The sequence below is a fragment of the Oryx dammah genome, unplaced genomic scaffold, assembly GCF_014754425.2.
Source record: "Oryx dammah isolate SB20612 unplaced genomic scaffold, SCBI_Odam_1.1 HiC_scaffold_27, whole genome shotgun sequence".
Lineage (NCBI taxonomy): Eukaryota > Metazoa > Chordata > Mammalia > Artiodactyla > Bovidae > Oryx > Oryx dammah.
In genome coordinates this window covers 71,051,202-71,070,433 of record NW_024070211.1, presented here as the reverse complement: position 1 = coordinate 71,070,433, position 19,232 = coordinate 71,051,202, and the positions used below count along the sequence as shown (strand labels likewise).

General features: G+C 42.5%; 1 protein-coding gene and 1 long non-coding RNA gene across 5 annotated transcripts in view; one reads left to right on the top strand and one right to left on the bottom strand.

Annotated features, from left to right (window-relative positions):
- The window catches only part of NCKAP5 (NCK associated protein 5), a 1,043,181-nt gene that overhangs the window by 1,021,018 nt on the left and 2,931 nt on the right, over positions 1–19,232 (top strand). The window lies entirely within an intron of this gene.
- On the bottom strand, positions 16,594–19,105 carry LOC120854408. Its single transcript, XR_005718975.1, has 3 exons — positions 19,028–19,105; positions 17,466–17,615; positions 16,594–17,185 (listed from the first exon to the last, which is right to left on the bottom strand). It is a non-coding gene; the product is annotated as an uncharacterized LOC120854408 (long non-coding RNA).

Below are 19,232 nucleotides of genomic sequence, written 5' to 3'. Positions count from 1 at the left end.
GACCATAGCACCTACATGAGAGAATGAGCTGGGGCAACCAGTTCACCACAATGGCTCACTGGGACCATGATGACAGTCTGCCCAGTGAAGGAAGCAGAAAAAAACAGCGGGCAGTGGTCAAGGCCCCTGGGCAAACAAAGGATTCACAGAAAGCTTTCCTCCACTGAGTCTCCAGAGATAGTGGATATTGGCCAGCCTTGAAATGTGGGCCAGAACACAGAGACACTGACTGCCTTTCTAGGCTCAGAATTCAGCCTGTTGCTATCCCCAGCTAGCTGGCAAAATTAGTCCCAGGACCCCCCGACAGATAACAAAATCCATGGATGTTCAAGTTCCTTATATAAAACGGCATAATGCAGTCAGTCGGCCCTCTGTGGATATGGAGGACCAACCATAATATGTCGGTACCTGTCTGCATGCTTGTGTTAGTTGCTCGGTCATGTCCAACTCTTTGCAACCCCCTGGACTGTAGCCTGCCAGGCTCCTCTGTCCATGTGACTCTCCAGGCAAGAATACTGGAGTGGGTTGCCATTCCCTTCTCCAGGGGATCTTTCTGACATGCTTACTGATTTGTTTTCAAGGTGTTGCTGGAAAGTTTTAATATCCTCTTTAAAGGCCTGGATCATTTATATCCTCCTTACTTTTAAGATTGCTTTTCCACCCGTCCCCCTACATTGCCGCTAGATACTACCCAGTTAAGTCCTCTGATGCCCAAGTTTGCCTGGCAATAGGGAATTTCTTTCTCTTCTCTCCAGTCTCCTTCCCCCTTCCTTCCTTATGTTTTTAAACTGTCTTTCAATTTTATCACCAGTTTTCCATTTTGACACAGAAAAAGACCACTAACTACTGCACCTAACATATTCTTAGATATAACCTAAATCCAGTGCATTAAAATGGTGGTCACCAACCTTTTTGGCACCAAGTACCAGTTTCATGGAAGACAATTTTCCCACAGACCATGGGGTTGAGATGGTTTGGTTTGAATGTAATTCAAGTGCATTACATTTATTGTGCACTTTATTTCTATTATTATTACATTAGCTCCACTTCAGATCATCAGTCATTAGATGCCAGAGGTTGGGGGTCCCCTGCTTTAAAAGACTGTAGAAGGCAGTGCTATGCAGGGCAGTGGTAGTTGCAATCAGCCTGTGGAAATTCATAGTATCTTCATTGTAGAACTGGATTTTGATTATTCCTTATCCTACATGTGAATAAGTCCACAAACTCTTACTGAAGAAAGGGCCCATATAAAACCAGTATACTAACTTGCACACACATACCAGCCCCTCTCCCCGTTCTGAAAAAATATCCTGTGGTGTGTGGTTTGCGGATAACAGGTCAAGAGGCAATTTGTTGTTGTTTGTTGTTCAGTTGCTGTTGCTAAGTCGTGTCCAACTCTTTGGGATCCCATGGACTGCAGCACACCAGGTTCCTCTGTCCTGCACTATCTCTCGGCGTTTGCTCAAATTTATGTCCATTGAGTTGGTGATGCTATCTAACCATCTCAGCTTCTGCTGCCCCCTTCTCCTTTTTGCCTTCAATCTTTCCCAGCATCAGGGTCTTTTCCAATGAGTCAGTTCTTCGCATCAGGTGGCCAAAGTATTGGACCTTCAGCTTCGGCATCAGTCCTTCCAATGAATATTCAGGGTTGATTTCCTTTAGGATATAGACATCATCTTTCCCACCCATTGCAGCCAAGGAAAGAGTAGAAAGCCCCTGGAAGATTAAGAATAAAATCATCTTTGATTTACCGTCTATGTGGTGACAGACCAGGCAGTGTCCCTGGTGTTGGATGTGAGTTTACAGACATCAGAAAGCTCTGCCACCTGCTACCCCTAAGGTTTAAAGAGTGGCTTTTGAAGTTTTTTGCTTGTTTTTATTTGAGGGATTTTCTTTTTGGGGGGAGAAGGCAGAGACAAAGAATTTAGAAGCATTATGAGGGTATTGGCAACCCACTCCAGTATTCTCGCCTGGTGAGCTACAGTCCATGGGGTCTCAGAGAGTCGGACACGACTGAGCGACTTTCACTCACTCACTGTCTATTTAAAATACCCTTGCCCCCGGGGGTGGGGGTAGTATGTCAATCCTCATCATTTTTCCAGTAGCTTCAGGAAGCCCCCTGCTGGAATATCACTAGATTTGTTGTTGTTTTTCATAAAGCACTTTAATTGCACTGATTTTTGGTCAAAGGGCTTCTTTCTCCTCCCACCTCCCACTCACCATACACTTTCAAATACACATCAAACTCCCAATAGAAAGAGTAAAACGACTGTTGAGTGTCACAGGGGAAGTAGTGGTGGCTCAGTGGTAAAGAATCCACCTGCATTGCAGGCGACTCAGGTTTAATCCCTGGGTCTGGAAGATCCCCTGGAGAAGGGAATGGCAACCCACTCCAGTATTCTTGCCTGGAGTATCCCATTGACAGAGGAGCCTGGCAGGCTACAGACCACAGGGTCACAAAAGAGTCGGACAGGACTTAGTGACTAAACAACAGCAAAACGCTGGGAGATTTCATATACAAAGTCCAGATTTTCATTTCTCTTGAAAAATCAGAAGTTCTGGCAACAGTGAGCCAACATGCTCACAGGATAAGATGGAGCTTGTGTCAAGGCAGGAGGCATAGTAACTGAGAGAGGGAACTCTGCTGCTGGACTCCTGAACTGGGATCCTGGCCTTGCCTGGCTCCTCACCACAGTAGAGCCTTGGGCAAGATACTTAGCTCCCTGTGCCTCCCTTTCCCTGTGAATTAAATGGTGTAACTAATGGCACCTCCCTTGTGGAGGTCTTCTGCCTGGCCTTTAGGACAAAAATAAGTGCTCCCTAGATAGCTGCCTAGTAGCTGCCCCTCTAAATGAGCAAGTGCACTTGAGTCCACCTTCATCCCCACTACCTACTCGTGCCATCCTTGTAGCCGTGCTGTAGTTATATCCTTCCGAGTGGGCTTCATCAGCAATGAATTTTCTTCCCCTGGCCTAGAATCAAGTCATCCATCAGCCAACTCTGCGGAAAGAGGAAGTTTCAGCAAAAATAAGGAGACTAAAAGGGTGTGTATGGAAAGAACCTTGTACTTATTCCTAAAGTTCAGGTCTCTGTTCAGGTCCCCAGAGCTGTAAGTACAAAAGCCATAAAACGATGGACAGTATTGTTTTCATTTCTGCCATACATCAATATAAATTAGCCATAGGTGTACATATGTCCCCTCCCTCTTAAACCTCCCTCCCACCCTTTTCCACCCCTCTAGGTTATTACAGAGCCCCGGATTGAGTTCCCTGAGTCAGACAGCAAATTTTCATTGATGTATGGCAGAAATGGAACCAATATTGTAAACCAATTATCCTTCAATTAAAAATAAATAATTAAAAACAGTGAGATATTCAGCTCAGTTCAGTTCAGTTGCTCAGGTGTGTCTGACTCTTTGCAACCCCATGAATCACAGCACGCCAGGCCTCCCTGTCCATCACCAACTCCTGGAGTTCATCCAAACTCACGTCCATCAAGTCAGTGATGCCATCCAGCCATCTCATCCTCTGTCATCCCCTTCTCCTCCTGCCCCCAGTCCCTCCCAGCATCAGGGTCTTTTCCAATGAGTCAACTCTTCGCTTGAGGTGGCCAAAGTATTGGAGTTTCAGCGTCAGCATCAATCCTTCCAATGAACACCCAGGATTTGTCTCCTTTAGGATGGACTGGTTGGATCTCCTTGCAGTCCAAGGGACTCTCAAGAGTCTTCTCCAACACCACAGTTCAAAAGCATCAATTCTTCAGCACTCGGCTTTCTTTAGAGTCCAACTCTCACATCCATATGTGACCACTGGAAAAACCATACATAGCTTTGAGTAATATCTCTGCTTTTGAATATGCTATCTAGGTTGGTCATAACTTTCCTTCCAAGGAGCAAGTGTCCTTTAATTTCATGGTTGCAGTCACCATCTGCAGTGATTTTGGAGCCCAAAAAAATAAAGTCTGACACTGTTTCCACTGTTTCCCCATCTATTTCCCATGAAGTGATGGGACCAGATGCCATGATCTTCGTTTTCTGAATGTGGGGTTTTAAGCCAACTTTTTCACTCTCCTCTTTCACTTTCACTTTCATCAGGAGGCTTTTTAGTTCCTCTTCACTTTCTGCCATAAGTGAGATATTAGGTAGGTGCAAAAGTAATTTTCATTTTGCATTGTTGAACTTTGCCATTTGATTTTGGAATACATCCTTAAATAAATGTGGATATGTTATACATCAAAAAATAAAAAACGATGGGCAGATATCTGTTGCATTGCGAAGCTGGCTTCCATGAATCCCCAAAGTGCCCGAATCTCAGCAAGGTGGCTATTTCAGAAGCACTTCTACCTGGTTTCTAAGACCTGGCTTCCAGGGCAACAATGGCAAGAGACTAGATCCTTTTACCCTCTGAGGATGTGCTGCCTGATGAGAAGGCAGGAAAGTGGGAGAAAGTGGGGAATTTGCTATGATTAATTTTAGCTCCTGGATGTAATACATCAGAACCATGGTTTTCTAGACTGTTGGGAGGCAGCATTAACTAGAACTCCCTTTCCTTTAGTTAACTTGCTCACAGATCAAGAGGTTAAAGCTTCCTCTGCCTGTCATTAGCAGAACATTTGTTTCCAGTGTTACTGGGTGAAGGGCTTGGGTGTTTCTCCCCCAAGGTCTCTCCAAAGACACTGCCCCAGGAGTCCTGGGGAAGGAGGCCACCGGTCACACAGCAACACACATGCTGCTCCTTGCACTTGAAGCACACTGCTGCCCATCCTAGGATGAACATCTTAGTGCTATCACAAACATTTTCCCTTTCTGCAGGTTTTTTTTTTTTCCCTTGAGGCAGGAGAAGGAGACCCTCTCATTATTTATCTTGAGTGTTTGATAGGCCTCCTTTGAGAAGGTCATTGTCTGCAACAGTAAAATAATCATGGGATTTTTGGAGAAGCTGGCAAAAGAAAAATGATTCATTATTTCAAGAATTATTTTGCCTTCAGTCCCCAAAATGGATGAAGGCTTCTAACAACATGTAAGAGAGAGTAGGGCTTAGGTTGCATTTTAAGGGGAGAAGAAGTTCAAACATTACATTTTTAGCTCTGCTGTAATATAACTGGGGTCAAGGCAGTCCATCTGTTACCCTCATGGTCTTCTGGATGCTGTTGTACTATTCCCTTTGCAAAGGAGGCCTGCCTGCCCTCCTTCCCATCTCATCAGTTTGAGCTAATGAGATTGGAAGAAGTGTTTTTAGATTCTATTCAAACAGCTCCCCCTCGCTCTGGTCCCTTTGGGAATGTCAGAACAGATAGTATACCTGTCTATATGGGCTCAACTCGACCTTATATGTCTTGCTGTGTCACACAAAATAGTGCATCTTCAGAGCACATTGTATTTTGCTGATGGGGGATGGGGTGGTTATGTAGCTATTTAACTGCGAAGGATAGTGTAATCAAATAGACCAAAAGGTATTTTATAACCCAACTTATACAACATGTCTGGTACCAAGACACCTATTGTGTTGGGTTATTTTTGAAATAAAGTTTGTTTGGCATCAGTGCCAGCCAGATACCCAGAATGAGGCAGCTTGACTGATAAAGATACTGACTTTTAAAATGAAAACTGGAGAAGCTAAGCAATCAATATGACCTTGACTACTCATATCTTATGGAAATATCTTCCAAGTATCTTATGGAAATGATGCAAAGACCCTGTGAGCTCCTTAGCCTGACAGAAAGGCTTGAAATAATATTTTAAGAAAATCAAAAGCAGCCATCTCCCGGACCTTCTTTCCAGATTAGATCTGAAATGAAAGACCCTGAGTTACACAATTAACTATTGATTTTTTTTGATCCATCTTTAATTCTCATAGCAATCGAGTTGTGTTTACACAGTCGTGGTGGGCAGGCATACTTCACTTGGAGCAAGGCGCCTTTCAGTTCTACATTAATTTAAACATTACATTGTTCTGGGCATGTGAGACAAAAATAAAGTTTGTTTTTATTGTAGTGGATCGGTGACGTAAACCTTGTAAGGTTAAGCCAGCCTGGGTGGTTCATGAAGAGAATCCCTTTTATAAAGCAAGAGTCAGGTTGTCAATTGAATATATTACTGGTGGCAGGGAGAGAATAAAAAAGTACCTGGATGCTGCAGGGTACTGGAATGTTGTCCAAAGTTGGCTGCAATTTAATCTCCTTACAGTTTCATTTCTTGATTTCACACACTCAGTAATATTTGTGGGTTCATCACCCAGATAGTCTTATTGATGTCTCTAAGAATGTCCTCATTGTCCTGTTTATACTTTCACTTAAAAGCACCAAAACACATCACCCAGCTTCCCCTGTCTTCAGGAGATAGAAATCTGAATTTAAGCAGGTTTCTGGGACTGGCTCAGGCCAGGAAAGACTGCACTTGCTGGTTGAAGGACACACTTAATAAAAGGGTAGAGTCAGTGTTGGTGCCATTTATCACAGGCCTGATCTTTTCAATATCATCACACCCCAAGATACAAGCTTATTGTCTCGGCTCTTGCTCCTGAATTTCCAGGAAGCGATGGCAGCTTCTGCTTCACCCAGCCACAGGCCAGGCCCACCTGGAGGTACAGAAGAAGGCCCAGGACGCTCACCAGAGCTGCCCGACTAGGATGGCCGAGGGATGTGAGTCCACTGGTCTCTGCTCTTGCCAGAGAAGGGAAATTGCTTTTGCCGAAGCAGATGGTAGTCAGGCATCCATTAATCTAAGGGCCATCCTGGTTTTTATGAGGCTATCCTGGAATCCCAGAAACCATGAGGTTCAGTGGTAAGGAACTTGCCTGCCAGAGTAGGAAACTCGGATTTGATCCCTGAGTCAGGTAGATCCCCGAGTCAGGTAGATCCCCTGGAGAAAGACATGGCAATCCACTCCAGTATTCTTGCCTGGAACATTTCATGGACAGAGGACCCTGATGGGCTACAGTCAATGAGGTCACAAAAGAGTTGGACATGATTTAGTGACTAAACAACGACAGTGCTTTTGCTAGTGTGTCTAGGACTGGAAAGCAGTGTGGCTTTCACAGCCCAGATGAACATCAGAAGTGATCTTATTTTACCTGCCTCTTCATCATGGAAAATTAGACATTATGAAAACTCAGCAAGTCTATGAGCTCCGAAATGGAATTATGTATTGAAAACAGACCTGATAGTGACTTTGTTCATTGATATGCAATCAGTAGCAACTCCAACATGTAAGATATTGGGTCAGAATCTGAAGAAGAAAGAAGAACCAAATTTAATGCCTGGCCTCCAGAAGTGTGTCATCTAATTTAGAAGCAGGATGTGGATATGAAAAGAAACTATATAATAGAATGAATATAAGGTCAAGATTGAAATGGGTAATTTGGCCACTTAGGCCAGGAATTCATAGAAAGACCCCTGTGGATGAGGTATTATAGAAACAAAACCAGCAGATGTGAATAAAAAAGAAAGGAAAGGATCAAGTTATAAAATGCAGTTAGTATTAAAAATGATATGGAATTAGAGAAAAAGAGAAAAAATCCAACTTAAACTTGTTAAATTTAGGAGATAACTAGACCCAGAAAGATTAAGAAAGGTGAATGTAAATAGTTATTAGTTAACCTATGGAAAACATTGGCTTGAATGATCTTAAAGACTAAAAATGGGAAAAGATCAAAAGAAGATAAGCAAGTTAAGGACTTATTTTAAAATTAGGACTAGGGTAAAGGGATACAGTTAGAACTTCGAGTTAGGATATTTGTGTTCTAAATGCCATTATCAGACAAAATCAGTGTTACTCAGGTATGTCCAACTCTTTGCAATCCCATGGACTGTAGCCTTCCAGGCTCCTCTGTCCATGGAATTCTCCAGGCAGGAATACTGGAATAGGTTGCCATTTCCTTCTCCAGGGGATTTTCCTGACCCAGGGATCAAACCTGGGTCTCCCACATTGCAGGCAGATTCTTTACCATCTGAGCCAGGGAAGCACATAAGACCAAATATTAGGCTGGATAGCCTAGTCGAAGAGTTCTCAGGGATTCATCTCCTAATATATCTGGTTTTGTTCTCTGTTGACATCATATTAAAAAATCTTTAGCATGCTCATTCCATGTGAACAGTAACTTTGTCTCATGCACCTCCAATATCTCCAGTATTTAGAGTACTACCAGTACCTGAAAGGTGCTCAACAAATATCTCTTGAATGAATAAATGACGTTGCAGGAGCAGCATAATCCCTACTTAAATGTTTAGTAAATCCAGGTCCAGACTTGACGTAGGGATTATCACTACCGTGTTGTGGCAAAGCAAAGGATGGAGCTTAGAACAAATGTGGATTCCCACTGGTATTCTCCCACCTAGCACATCCTTCCATTCTAGAACCCCTGGTGCTTACTGGGTAATGAGGAATGAGAGCATCTTACAATTCTGTGCAACACACAATATACAGCTTAATGTTTCTAAGTCTTTTAGAACAATTCCCATCAAGAAATCTTCTCTTGAGAAAAAGAATCAGTAAATTGGTACTGATTCTGAGTTGCTCTGACACTCAGGATTCGATATGTCAAATATCCTTGGGAAATAGCTTTATCTAAAGCAAAGGCTGACGGGCCCTAGAACTGAAATATGAGTTGCACTGGGAGATGAATAGCTTAAACCTGAGTAGAGGTAACACTCTTCCATCCACAAATAGCAGTGTGTCTCTGGGTGACCTTAGTGCTCAGTCTCACTGGATTGCACGGCTATTGCAAACCAGCTAAATAGATTGTGTGCCCCAGTGCACTATGACTCCCAGATGGTCTACCAGCTTGTGTTAGAAATAATTCCAGGTTGCCTAATTATTTGCAGGCTAATGAGTAATGCAAAATGCAGAATGTTTTCCCCTGGTTTTAACCCTCAGCATTTTTGTTGTTGTTCAGTTGCCAAGTTTTCTCCGACTCTTTGCGACCCCACAGACGCAGCACGACTGGCTTCCCTGTCCCTCACTATCTCCCAGAGTTTGCCCAAGTTCATGTCCATTGAATTGGTGATGCCACCCAACCATCTCATTCTCTGTTGCCCCCTTCTCCTCCTGCCCTCAATCTTTCCCAGCATCAGGGTCTTTTCCAATGAGTTGGCTCTTTGCATCAGGTGGCTGGAGTACTGGAGCTTGAGCTTCAGCATCAGTCCTTCCAATACTGTGGTTGGTGGTTTTGGAGATGTTTCTTTGGAAGGAGAACATCCATGAAAAAAAAATAGTATAACCTTTTTTTAATGCTCCTCTGATTCCCACCCCCCGAAAAAAGTTTTTCTTTGTTTTTTTTCTTGTCTTGAAAGAGTAGCTCAAACTCTGTTACTCCAAGGTGAAAACATAGCGTCATTCTTCTGGAATACACAACTGGTGCCTTCATGCTGCATTTTCCTCTGACAAAGTTCATGGGCTCTTTACTCTACAAATACACTGACATCTAAGCCAGTCATGGCCCAGCTCACTGGACGAATAGGTATACTGTTTAAGACATAAAATGATGGAAAGGTTAGTCAGAGAAAAAAGTCTAATCAATCTTTTAAGGCAAGTGAGTAGCATATAAATTAATTTTTATCCATAATGGTGCCTATAAATGAAAGACCAGAGGTTTGATGCCCTCTCTCTCTTCAGCTGGAATCATTAACCTGACACTAAGTTAAACAGATTCAGAAGTTCCAACCCAGAACCTGCTCAATGCTCATTCCTAAATAAACATTTTAGTTAATAGCATTGCCCTGGAAGAAGAAAAATAAATCTAACAACATGGCTAAGCATGTTCTGTTTAGTTAATTATACAAACTGCTACCAGTGAGCTGGCTTATTTCCCAACTCTCAAGAAGTCACTATGAAACAGCGCAAATTTCACTTTTGGAGAAACTGACCAATAGAGATCATCAAATCTGATATATTAATTCAGGTGATTAAACTGTATTTTAAATTAAATTTGTGGATCCACCTACCTCCTAGAAAACAAAAAAACAAAAAATACAAGGCTTCAAATGGGCATTTCAAGTCAGGGCACTAATGTTAGAGAAATCATGAATGTGTTCTTTGCATGTTGATAAAATCATTTTGCCCAAACTTGTGATTATATGCTTTTCCTTTTCCCAGATGCCTTTCTCTGCCATAGACAAAGTTTGTGATTTTCTCTATGTTCCTTTCTTTCTCTCCCCACTGAGGGACCTTTTGTTCCCCATTTTCCATGTATGGGAACATTTCCCATCTCTTTGATGAAATAACTTCACTTTCCTACCATTCTTTTGATCTGGTCTCTGAAAGTCCTTGGCAGCCACTGTTTATCTCCAAGCTGAGTTCTTTTCTTTTCCACAAGATATATTATTTTCTAACAACCCTAAAGCTTACTATTGCACTTCTCTCTGCTTGCTTTTTTCTTTTTTCCCCAAAAAAAGTAAGCTCATTTTTCCTCTCTGAGTTCAGGGGTTCTAACAGAGGTCACTGGAAGTCATTGATCATGATAAAGAACAGTGATACAGTTAATACTATACTCATAAAAGCACATCTCAGCTGAAAATTACTCTTTCAGTTAATAAAACCAGTTTGCCCTGGGGATACTGAAGACTCTTCAGGACCCCAGTAAGGAAACAGAGTGCCCCCAAGTGCTGAATCATAGCCCTGGTGTTGGGTGGGTGGAGAGAATGGTTCTCGAATACTGATCCGGCACATTAATTTTTCAAAAGGGCAAGTGAAGAGTAATGTGTCCAGTTGAGGTAACAGAGGGAACTGAACTCCGAGAGAAAGTAATTATCCAAGTTGGAGTTTGACCAGGTTAACCGGGTCAACGCCACAACTCTCAAGAAAAGTCTGGAGGGTCTTCCGTGTTCACCAAAGGTCACTCTCTATTTTTACCTCTCATTCAGAAAGCAGCTCCACCAGGAATACAGTAAGAGGTGGTATTAAAGAAGAGATTAACTGTGCCTGAGAAAAATGACTTGAGCTGGAAGGTTTCCCTTGAGGTTGGCCTGCCCGCAGCAAACATCACTTAACAGAGACTTTGAATGTGCAAAAATCTTCAACTAAGAGACCTAGTATTAAAATACCTCCTCCCCATTCCCACAGGAATGGAACACATAATCATCTTCCTAGTGCCCAAGATTTGCTTATCAGGAAAGGGATAGGGGAAATCACACCTTCCACTTCAACTCGAAGCTCAGGATTAGCCAGCCCATCTCCTCTGTTTGATCCATCACCTGTTTATCACATCTGCTAAATCACCTCCCTCCTACTGCTTCACCCATGGAAAATACTCTCTGCCCAAACCAACTCTCTGCAGTCTCCAAATTTTTCATCTTCTTGGCCCCAGTGCATATGTGATTCTTTAGTTAAAACCTACATCATGACACATAATGGGAAATGTGGGGTGATGGTGGGGCCATGGCTGTGACGCTTCTTCCCAGTTTGGGGATGTGTTTCTTTCCATGAGGAAGGAGTTCTCTAGGACAACATTTCTAATGTCTCTAACCTCCCTTCATTCACTTCTCCTCAGGAGAAGGAGGAGTAGCTTGTTTAAATAACAAAGTAACAGATGCACACTTCTATATACAAAATATTTTTGCTTTTTTTTTGCCAAGTCGCTTCAGTTGTGTCTGACTCTTTGCAAACCTATGGACTGTAGCCTGCCAGGCTCCTCTGTCCATGGGATTCTTCAGGCAAGAATACTGAAGTGAGTTGCCATGCCCTTCTCATAAAATAGATAAACAACCAGGATATATAGCCTGGGGAACTCTACTCAATAGTCTGTAATAACCTATATGAGAAAAGAATCTGAAAAAGAATAGAGATATTATATATATATATGTGTGTGTGTGTGTGTGTGTGTGTGTGTGTGTGTGTCACTTTGCCATACACTTGAAACTAATGCCACATTGTAAATTAACTATACTTCAATTTTAAAAAAAAAATCGCAAGTTTAGGAAGGGAAGAGGGAAAGCTTGAGTCCACCTCTTGCTCTCTGCATCCTTCCTCTCAAGTCATGCTGGCTGTTAGAAGCACACGTTCTAATCTGTTCCCTTCATGCTGTAGGTTTTAGAAGAAGTCACTTGCCCCCAGCCCAGGGCTACCAGTTACTAAGCCTGTCTACTTCTAGGGCCACTGCTAAGAAACTCACTTCTCTAAAGATAAAACCTCATTCTTCTCAGAGGCTTTCTTAATAATAAAGCTGATATTTTTGCCTTCCATCAGCCATTTTTTTTCTTTTGTCTCTTTCTTCAGTTCATTCAGAGCTAAAGGGGGGTAAGAGAATTATTTATTGTATCACCTGAAATTCCAATAATGGATGCATAGAAGATGCACAATTAAGAATACTTTAGAGTCTTGGAGTTTTATAGAATGGGAAGATCCTTTAAAATTTTTTTTAAAGAAACTAAGTTTCAACGGGGCCACACAGCTAGTTAGTACAATGCCAGGATATGAACACTGGTTTCCAAATACCCAGCCTTGTGTGGTAACCCAAGTTCCACACAGAACCCACCCAAGATCTGTGGTCAGGCTTTTCGTTCTTGAGTCCTGACTCCCTATTTTATTAACCATGTGTATGTGGCTAAATATTTCAACCTTTCTACTTTCTGTTTCCCCATGTGTTTATTTTTTTTAATTTAAATGTATTTATTTTAATTAGAGGCTAATTACAATATTGTATTGGTTTTGCCATACATCAACATGAATCCACCACAGGTGTACACGTGTTCCCCATCCAGAACCCTGCTCCCACCTCCCTCCCTGTACCATCCCTCTGGGTCATCCCAGTGCACCAGCCCCGAGCATCCTGTATCATGCATTGAACCTGGACTGGCGATTCGTTTCATATATGATATTATACATGTTTCAATGCCATTCTCCCAAATCATCCCACCCTCTCCCTCTCCCACAGAGTCCAAAAGACTGTTCTATACATCTGTGTCTCTTTTGCTGTCTTGCATACAGGGTTATCGTTACCATCTTTCTAAATTCCATATATATGTGTTAGTATACTGTATTGGTGGATTTTTTTCTGGCTTACTTCACTGTGTACAATAGGAGAAATAGTACTGTCTCATAGGGTCGGTATAAGAATTAAATGAGATAATTCATGCACTGCAGTCAACCCAGTACCTGACACATAGTGAAACACATTGTAAAAACACCTTATATATGTAGCTATTGTTCTCTTACCGTATGTCTTGTTGGACTGATTGTCAGTGAATCATTATGGCAATAGAGAAATAAGAAATCTGTTGAGAAAGGTACCATTTAATTTGTTCTAAAAGCTCTAGTCCTCTTGGCAAATATTAGTGCCCAGCTGAGGAATGATGCTGTGTTTGAATTCCATAAGTAGAGCTGAATCTCCTCCTGACACTTCACAGTAGACATACTAACCATTATTTTCAATATATAATCAACAGATGGAAACTTTCTCGAAATAATAAAACAGTAGCCTTCATCATAGAACACTAATCCATTGTGCTATTTCATGAATTTGCTACTTATTTCTCCTTGGCTCTGGGCTGAGTTTCTGACTGTACATGGATAACATGTCTCTCTCTGAAGCTGATCTCATCATACATATATTTATTCCAGTTTATCACTTGAACTTTTCTGCATAACTTTATATATTCTCCCCATCTTTTCCTTATGAAAAGGGGACATGTCGCCTTCTATTTTATTCTTCCTTATGTTCTGGTTGTTGGTTTTAGGCAGACTCTCTACTTCATGATTATTGTTGACTACTGGGGGTGGGGGGAAATGATATGTGTTTCCATTTTGAAAATCAGGAAACCAAGTTTCCAGGTCTAATTTCACCTGTATTTGAATTTGTATGAACCACAGTTTCCGTAAACACTCCGTGTAAAATACAGCTGACACCAGCCTCCCTCCCCTTCCAGGCTGATGTAAGAGCAAAGTGAGATCATAGATGAGAAAGCTCTTTGGAAATAAAAGCTACTCATTATTTATAGCCCACGGTAGTGCTCGTCATTCAGGAGTTTTCGACTCTTTGCGACCCCTCTGTCCATGGAATTCTTTGAACCCTTTGGGATAGGCATAGCTCTATGTTTTTGTGTTTAAGTGATTCTGTCCATTACAGAATCTAAAAAGGCAAGAGACAAGACTATCTGGGCAACTACTAGACCCAAGAGAGACTATGGAATATCTACAGATGTGGTAGCGGCACATGAAACGGAAACTTCTTGGAATGCCCTCCTTCTTACTTGCTGCTGCTGCTGCCGCTAAGTCTCTTCAGTCATGTCCAACTCTGTGCGACCCCATAGACGGCAGCCCACCAGGCTCTGCCGTCCCTGGGATTCTCCAGGCAAGAACACTGGAGTGGGCTGCCATTTCCTTCTCCTATTCATGAAAGTGAAAAGTGAAAGGGAAGTCGCTCAGTAAGTGTCCGACTCTTCGTGACCCCATGGGCTGCAGCCTACCAGGCTCCTCCGTCCATGGGATTTTCCAGGCAAGAGTACTGGAGTTGGTTGTCATTGCCTTCTTACTTAGTATACTTCAAAAGCATTCCAAGAGCCCCCTCTTCTATGAAACTCTGAGAATGAGGACCACATGATTATTCACCTGGTCCCATCACTTCATGGGAAATAGATGGGGAAACAGTGGAAACAGTGTCAGACTTTATTTTTTTTGGGCACCAAAATCACTGCAGATGGTGACTGCAGCCATGAAATTAAAAGATGATTACTCCTTGGAAGGAAAGTTATGACCAACCTAGATAGCATATTCAAAAGCAGAGACATTACTTTGCCAACAAAGGTCCGTCTAGTCAAGGCTATGGTTTTTCCAGTGGTCATGTATGGATGTGAGAGTTGGACCAGAAAGAAAGCTGAGCACCGAATAATTGATGCTTTTGAACTGTGGTGTTGGAGAAGACTCTTGAGAGTCCCTTGGACTGCAAGGAGATCCAACCAGTCTATTCTGAAGGAGATCAGCCCTGGAATTTCTTTGGAAGGAATGATGCTAATGCTAAAACTCCAGTACTTTGGCCACCTCATGAGAAGAGTTGACTCATTGGAAAAGACTGATGCTGGGAGGGATTGGGGGCAGGAGGAAAGGAGACGACAGAGGATGAGATGGCTGGATGGCATCACTGACTCGATGGACGTGAGTCTGAGTGAACTCCAGGAGTTGGTGATGGACAGGGAGGCCTGGCGTGCTGTGATTCATGGGGTTGCAAAGAGTCAGACACGACTGAGCAACTGAACTGAACTGAGATTGACATGATTGATTATTTGACTAAAAGGAATCAAATTAGTTAAGGTATAATTACCAAGGGATTTTTGGAGACTATGACACTATCTACTTTGTGCTTGAATTATTGTTAATAATGTCATTACACAAAGGACAGGAAAATATTTAGGAATAAGCAAAACTATTTATTTTAAACTTGAAAATATATTCTCACCCTTTTTAGCCCAACTTGTGTTCCCAAGTACAGTGAAAAGCCCCACCAAAAAGTGAACTGTACAGCTGTTGCCACCTATAGGTGGCAAGTGTAGTATATTAATTTTATGGTAATTTCTATGAAGCACACTCTACAAAGGAAATGAGTGTTATGTGGAACCCACGCAGTCTTCATCAGGAATCTTTACTAGGTTTCTTATTAATACTATCACTGTTGTTGTGTGATTCTTATTTCAGATGCTCCCCTTAAAGGTAATATGGGCTGATATATGTGAAGTTCTTTCCCAGGATAGGTTAAGAGCTTGGACTCCGCAGGCAGACTGCCTGGGTCCAAATCCAGATCCCACCAGGTGCTGCTCCATAACCTTAAACAAGTTCCTTTCTCTAGCCTTGATTGCTTGTAAACGGAGAGAACAATAATACCTTACGCTATAGTACTGATGGGAGAATGAAAACACATATCCATGCGGTGTGCTTAGCCAAGTGTCTGTGCAGAGCAGGCACTTGACTGGTGTTGCTGTTGTTCAGTCGCTCAGTTGTGCCCCACTATTTGCGACCCGTGGACTGTAGCACGTCAGGCCTCTGTCCTCCATCTCCCGGAGCCTGCTCAAACTCAGGTCCATTGATTCCGTGCGGTGATACCATCCAACCGTCTCATGCTCTGTCATCCCCTTCTCCTCCTGCCTTAAATATTTGCACGATCAGGGGCACTTAATTAAATACTGTTATTACCATAATTAATTTTCAAAGCACCTTCACATACATGTGTTACCAATGGATGTGCACTATTGTTACCAAAATGGAAGTCCAGCTGCTCACTCCTCTAAAGCCAATAAAGAGGCAAGCCCAGTGGAAAGGATAGTTTGCTTTATTTTGGAGACCAGCAGCCTACAGAGGATGAGGGGAGCGGCTGTGGCAGACTCCTGTCCATAGGCCAACTCCATCCCACTCCCCCACCCCCACAGACCATCGGTGGGCTAAAGCATTTATAGGCAGAGGGAGGGGCAACATGCAGAATCAACACAGGCAGCTCTGACAGGCATTTTGAAATTGGTCATGGGGTGGTCTTATAAGCATCATCTTGATTGTTTTCTGTATAGTCAGTCTTCAGTTCCAGGGTCAGTTTGTTCCCATTTTTTGAAGCCAATTTATGTTGTGGCTAGAGTCTAGGCATCATGCAGTTAACTTCTTCCACCAAATAGCAGTTTCAGTATCTATAAGACAGCTCGGATATGGCTGTATCATATGGCTCAGGATATTATCTATAGCCCTTGAGAAAGAACTAAAGGCCTTTAACTTTGCTTACTGACTAAATTATTATTGTTTTGTCTTGTTTGATTGTTTTCCTTTGCTTCTGTATTTTCTCACTTCTTTAATTAAACTTATCCTTTGGCTAAAATGTTTCTACAGACAAAAGACAGGTGGAGGACATTGGGGAGGGGAGTTTGGACCAAAGGGTCCTGCTCTGTTTCACTATTTTGTTACCATTCAACAGATCCATCCTAAGCACAGTCCTGTTGGACCTCAACCTCTCCTTATGTTTTAAATTTAAATGTTTTGTGACTTCAAAATTGACATACCTGAGATCTGACAAGGCAATGTTGAGGCTGGCTGGGTATACTTCTAATTCAAGGAAGGAAAGTAAGCTACTTCATTGTTTTTATTCTTAGCTGGCAGGACTACTGGAGAAACCAAAGCCAACAGCTGAAATTCTGCTGATGCTAGAGAAAGCTGAATCCATCTTCCAGTCTCCATCGAGAATCTATTGATGATTAGCATTGGGCTAGATTTTTAGGCTGAAAACTGGTGAGAGAAGGAGTAAGAGGGGGTCAGCTATTACGTATAAAACAAAATCACTAGCTCAGGAGTTCAAACACTGCAGAGATTACTTACTTGACATATGCAGTTGGGGGTCTGTTGTTTTGTTTTTTTTTTTTCTTAATCTAAGCAAATAATTAGAGAACTTTAAATACGAACGAATATTGTGGCCTTAACTTTAAAATCAAAGATCTGGACCAAATCTGGACTCATGTTTCTGCACAGCAGTGATGAGCTAGATCTGAGCAGCTGCTCCTGCCTTTACCTGAGGCACATGCTTGTGAGCTGACTGCAGTCCTCCCCAGTCCCGTCAGCTCCCCACACCAAGGTCAAATCCCAGTGGGCCCTCACTGTCACTCTTGCACTGATGCTGTTCTTACAGTCCAGAATATTTGGCACCCACCCCTCATCAAAACTGAAAACAGAAGGAAGACTGAGAAGGCATGTGATTTTATAGTGGGCCATTCCTTTATTTCCATTGCCTCCTCGGCCAGTGTAGGCTTTTGTCATAATTAATTGAAAGAACCAAACCTACAAGTGGGAAACATTTAGAAAACAAGATGCACTGTTTTTGTCCCATAAACAGTGAGTGTTTTCACGCAAATAACCCTTTCCTTGTTGCTTAGTCACTAAGTTGTGTCTGACTCTTTTGCGACCCATGGACTGTACAGGCTCCTCTGTCCATGGGATTTTCAGGCAAGAATACTGGAGTGGGTTTCTATGTCCTTCTCCAGGGGATCTTCTCAACCCAGGATTCAAACCTGAGTCTCCTGCATTGCAGGCAGATTCTTTACTGTCTGAGCCACCAGGGAAGTCTGCAATTTTATTCAGCTATATATCCTCAGCACCAAAACCTTCCACCTGCCTCATGATAGCTTCTCTAGTGAGTGTTTATTGAATGAATCTGAGATCCACAATAACCGGAAATAGGCAAGAAAAAGAATTGTGGTTCTTGAATAAAGAAAAAAGGGAGATATTCAGGTGAGGAGGAAATTACATTGAATGCCCTCTATTTACCTACACTTAGCATGATCAATGGAGAAGGCAATGGCAACCCACTCCAGTACTCTTGCCTAGAAAATCTCATGGACAGAGGGGCCTGGTAGGCTGCAGTCCAAGGGGTCGCTAAGAGTTGGACATGACTGAGCGACTACACTTTCATTGGAGAAGGAAATGGCAACCCACTCCAGTGTTCTTGCCTGGAAAATCCCAGGGACGGGGGAGCCTGGTGGGCTGCCGTCTATGGGGTCGCACAGAGTCGGACATGACTGAAGCGACTTAGCAGCAGCAGCAGCAGCAGGAGCATAATCAAAGCTTTTCTACCCGCTCCATGTATTTTTCACATTGTACTTTATAATTGTTTTTAAAAGAATGCTTAAAATTGGCACAGCATGAAAAGGGGCTGCTACATGAAGTTATTCCTAATTATGGGGCCACGTTTCTGTAATCACCTAGGAATCTCTTCATCAGCCCATCTCTGGTCTCGAGGTAGCCATTTCAGATCAAAAATTAGCTCTGTGAATAGTGCTCCTGTACGTTAACAGTATAATGAAATAAATACCACTTCAAGGATGATTCTGAAATATTCCCACTGAATTACGCCATTTCCCACAGCAGAGAGACAAACGCTGTCTGAGCCTGCTCTTGGGACACCAGAGCCATCCACTTCTGTGTCCTTTTCTTTTCTCTTTCTATTAAATATTAACGGACTTCCCAGGTGGCTCAGTGGTAAAGAATCTGCCTGCCAATGCAAGCGACACAGGTTTGATCCGTGGGTCAGGGAGAGCCCCTGGAGAAAGAAATAGCAACCCACTCCAGTGTTCTTACTTGGAGAATTCCATGGACAGAGGAGCCTGGTGAGCTATAGTCCATGGGGTTGCAAAAGAGTCAGACACAACTGAGCAACTATAAAACAACAACCACCACAAATTAAATATTTAGTATGTGAGAATTCACAGGCTTTGACTGTGTTCGCTTTTCCTCAGATCCAAATACAATTTCCTCATTGTATCTTTGACATCCATCATAGCTA